The sequence below is a fragment of the Rhinolophus ferrumequinum genome, chromosome 11 (genome assembly GCF_004115265.2).
Source record: "Rhinolophus ferrumequinum isolate MPI-CBG mRhiFer1 chromosome 11, mRhiFer1_v1.p, whole genome shotgun sequence".
Taxonomy (NCBI): domain Eukaryota; kingdom Metazoa; phylum Chordata; class Mammalia; order Chiroptera; family Rhinolophidae; genus Rhinolophus; species Rhinolophus ferrumequinum.
Window position 1 is genome coordinate 12,427,454 of NC_046294.1, and position 5,108 is coordinate 12,432,561.

Consider the following 5,108-nt stretch of genomic DNA (forward strand, 5'->3'; position numbering starts at 1 on the left):
CAGTCATGAGAACCAAGGAGAGCCAGTGAAGGAAATTAAGGAGAAAAATGCCATGATTTGATTTATATCTTAGTAAAACATGATCCTTGAATTAAGAAAGAGAATAGTGATGAAAGCAAAATAGTACTGAAACTGTAGAATATTTTTAAAGTATTTCAATTTAAAAAGATTACAAACGTATGAACTTAGGAAGTTCCCATGAAATTAGAAATGAATGGAATTAATTGATAGAAGACAGAGTTAGCATGATTTTGGTAACTGACTAGACAGGGAGGTAAAAAAGATGGAGAAATGATAGATACGTCATATTTTCTAATGTGGCCTGGCTTGGCACCAAGTGTACACATCACTATTCAGCCCGTTGTGTTGCAATTTGGCTAATTCCTTTTGGATGCCTCTTGCTTTACTATCATTAAATGATCTGAGAGGTAAGGACTGTGACTGTTTTTCTACTTGGGAACAATATAGATCTTAGAAAATGCCTGGACACCTACTATGGTGCTTAGCATTTGATTCTATTTTTTTTAATTAAAATTTATTGGGATTACTATGGTTAGTAAATTTACATAGGTTTCAAGGATGTAATTCTGTAATACATCATATATATATAACATTATGTGTTCACCACCCAGAGTCAGTTCTCCTTCCATCACCAGATATTTGATCCCTTTTACCCTCATCTATCACCTTCCTCTTACCCTCTGGTAACCACTAATCTATTGTCTGTGTCTATGAGTTTTTGTTTATTTGTAACTAAAAAAGATAAATAATTGTTGCTTTCAGTTTTATATCCCACATATCAGTGAAGTCATATGGTTCTTGACTTTTTCTGTGTGACTTATTTTGCTTAGCCTAATAATTTCAAGATCTACCCATGTTGTCCCAAGTGGCACTATTTCATAGATGATTGGATAAAGAAGATGTGGTATATATACACAATGGAATACTACTCTGCCATAAGAGAAGATGAAATAGCATTTGATTCTGAAAGTAAGTAAAGCAAAAGACACTTTTTAAATGAAACCATTACTCTTAAAAGGGAGAAAAGGATAAATAGACAATTTTTGATATAGAGCTACTGAGGTGTGATAGAGAAAATTCATAGACAAGTACAACAGGATTGGCAAGAAATATGATTCATTAAAAGTGAGATTATAATGGCAAAGCTATGGGTCTATCTTCAATGACTGCCAATTTTTCCAGTATCTGTGCTGAGCAGGGCATAGTTTGGTTTATCTTGGGCTATATTCAGAAAGCACATAGAATGATCTTAAAGGACATTTCAGAGGAGTTTTTACAGTGAGAATCCATAGGATATAAACCGAGGAAGTGGGAAATGCATAAATAGTAACATTCTTCAATTAGAAATAATTGCATTGATCATGAAAACCAATCTCAATATCCTGATACAATTTAGAGAACACGCACAAATCAATGAATGTAAGAGGGAGAGCACATGGTAAATTTCCTTCCCACAGATGAAACACCAAGAAAAACCACCAGAAGAAAATCTAACAAAATTGATGGAATTTGTTCTCTTGGACTTTGCTGAGGTGCCTTGTTTCCAGATGTTTCTATTTGGATTGTTCTTAATCATCTATGTCATTATCTTGATGGGAAATGGCACCATATTTCTACTAACAAAACTGGACCCTGCTCTTTTTACCCTCAGGTATTTTTTCCTTGGCAACTTTTTCATGTTTGGAAATCTGTTATGTATCAGTTAGACAACCCAGAATGCTCACGTATCTTTGGGCTCAAAGAAGAGTAAGTTCTTAGATGCTTGTGCTGCACAAACGTGCTGGATTCTTATGCTGGGAGCTACCAAGTGTTTCCTTCTGGTCGTGATGGCCTGTGACCACTGTATGGCCATTTGTATCCCTCTGAATTATCCTCTAGTCATGAACTACAAGGCTTGTGTCCAGTTGGTGGCAGGCTCCTGGATCAGTGGAATTCCAGTTCAAATAGAGCAAACATGCCAGATTTTCTCTCTGCCCTTTTGTGGTTCTAACTCATCAACCACTTCTGTGATATCCCCCCAATACTCAAGCTGGCCTGTGGGGACACCTTTGTGAATGAAATGATGGTCTACATAGTTGCTGTGTTGTTTATCATGATTCCATTTCTGTTGACACTTGTCTCCTATGGCAAAATCATCACTACAATCCTTAAATTACCATCAGCCACAAGTAGGGTCAAAGCTTTTTCCACCTGCTCATCTCATGTTATAATAGTTCTTTGGATCAGCCATTATCACGTCTGTAAGACCCAGGACTCAGCAGGAACTGACAAAGTACCTTCTCTTTTCTACACTCTTGTGATTCCCTTGTTTAACCACATGATATACAGTCTAAGGAACAAGGCTGTGATAATGGCACTGAGATAATTGCTATGTAAATAATTTACATCATTTTAAAAATGAGTTTATTTACAGGAATTGATTTCTGACATATTTTTAATAAAACTTCAACATCTATTTATTTTAAATTCAATTTATCTGTCTATATATTGGTAATTATTTCCAAATTTAAAATTGCTTATAATGTTAACAAACATTTCTGTCTCTACTTATGCAGTTACGTATGTGTCCACAAATAGCAAATCAGTCTTTTGGGAGTTCTATATTTTATTGTGAAATGTCCCTTCTCAGTAAGAACTTTTGATGAGGATTGATGTAATAGATTCAATTGTAATGTAGTGCGTTATATCACATACTGGAAACCATGTCATTCATTTGCATAGAGTTGTAACAGTCATGTTTAAAACCAGGGTGATAATGGCCATTAATTAAAACTATGTGTACATGTAGACCTAGCAATGACTCTATAGAGAAATCATTTCTTAGAGAAAAATCACCTTTCATTGGGAATCTATTTATAAATGATGATAGTACAATGATAGATGACAGTGGAAAAGAGTAGAAAGAAATAAAATTAGTTAATTAGAAACATTTCTAGAGGTTTGGAAATAAATTGATGAGAAGCAAGAAGAAAATAGAAACATAAGAAAATAAGTGACCTATGGAGATTCAGTATAACACTCAACTATATCCCATGTCTACAAACAGCAGTAAGCTCTGAAAGTCCAGGAATGTAGCAGATATTTATTCAAGTATATAATCAGAAGCCAAGGCAGAAGGCACTCCATGCAAAGGGTTAAAAATGCAGGGAAATTTGAAAATTGTTATAAAAAGATTTACATTAACATTGTTTAAAATTGAAAAAGTCGTCGTTTAGTGGGTAACCTTCATTCTATGAAAAACTAGATTTCGTCAAATGCATCCTTCGCCAACATTCTTGCATTTTCCAATAAGACTCTTTGGATCCAAGATCATTATTATATTTTCATAATATTGCTGTAACATATTTAATGATAGTTGGCATTATTACATTTTATAGACAGAGAAATTGATACAAAAGAAGATTGGAGATACTCAAGGATGCATTTTATAATAAATTAGAAATAAAAATAATTAATAAAAATGTATTTTCATATATTGTCTCTGTACTACATCTTCCCAACTCTTGTTATTGACTCTTTTTTATTAGAGTCATTCTAGTGAGTGTGAAGTTGTATTACATTGTGGTTTTAATTTGGTTTTCCATAATGAGCTGTGATTTTGATTATTTTTGTGTGTATGCTTGTGATTTTTTTTGATGTCATATCTATTTAAATCATTTGCATACATTAATTGGGTTGTCTTTTACTACTGAGTTGGAAGGATTCTTTATATACTCTGCATACAAATCCTTTACCAAATATATGATATACAAATATTTTCTGTCTGTGTCGTTTTACACTTTCTTAATGGTTTAGTTTGGAATACAAAGGTTTTCAGGTTTGATGTATTTTATTTTATTTTATGGATTGTCGCTTGCTCCCCCACCCCTTTCTGTGGTCTGGGAGATGATGAGTCCTGCCTGGCTGACATGAATGTGCAGAAGAAAGAGTGAGTCATGTTGAAGATGACATTATCCCTCCAACAGTCCTAGACTTATTTCTTTTGCATTTTTCATGACAGAGAAATAAATTTCTCTCTAATTTAAGACACTACACATTTGTATTTTAAAACATGTTAGTGTATACCATATTTCACATGTAATTATAAATTTCTCATTTTTAATCCTGTATTTTTTAATAATCACAAGACAGAGAAGTAGAGAATTTAGAGAAGGAATCATATGGCAAAATAGGTGTTTGATTGTTGTACCAAACTCCTTGAGTGGCAGGCAGAATGGTTTAATTCAATTGGGAAACTAGCTGATCCCCAGGGTAAAGAATATTTCCTACTTAAAGAGCACTACTTGTTATGACCATAGAATACATTTTAGAAGGTGGTTAACCTCTGTTTCAGAAAAAAGTAAATTATCTAATCTTAAAAAAAAAAATAAAAAGAACCCAAAACAGTTTTTTTTCCCTCATGTTCTTCCTATCTTTTAATTCAGTCAGTAAAGGTAAGCATTATATTCAACCTCAATCCAAACAGGTCAGTGTGAATTATTCTTTTACAATTTATTTTTACATTTAGCTGTATTTATTTAAGCATCGGCAAAGAATACTTATTTACAGAAATCTTTAAAAAGAATCTTTGTTGTTGTTGCTTAGTGTTAAAGGCACTGATTTAGGTAGATTTTGTACTTTTCTGACTTATTATTGTAACATCAAATGGGAAAATACAAATCGCATTTAATAAAATGGGCCAATGTATCAAAATTACTGTCATTGTCATTACAATCATCGTAATAATCATGGTTATCATCATCTTAGGTGCTAATGTTTACTGATTACATGTGCTAAGCACATATTTAAGTATTTTGCATGAATTAAATCTGGGGATCACATCTCATAAGAATTTAATTATATATTACTAAGGAGGCACAAGATAGAGAATGCACTTTACTGCAATGGTGTTGCATCCTATTAGTAGCAGAAGGATTCCTTGTTTGTTAATAGTTAAGTTCCACGATAAATGAATCTGAAAATATTAAAGAGATTAGCGTGTTTTCATTTTTATATTTAGAGACTTCTAGAGAAAACAGCCTTCTAAATTGCATTCACCAATTTCTGATTTCTATTTTCTGTCTTCAATTTGATTTTATAATCTTGTT

At 32.9% G+C, this 5,108-nt stretch overlaps 1 pseudogene; it reads left to right on the top strand.

Annotated features, from left to right (window-relative positions):
* Window positions 1-391: 391 nt before the first annotated feature.
* On the top strand, window positions 392-2,386 carry LOC117031142 (olfactory receptor 10AG1-like; annotated as a pseudogene).
* Window positions 2,387-5,108: the final 2,722 nt, after the last annotated feature.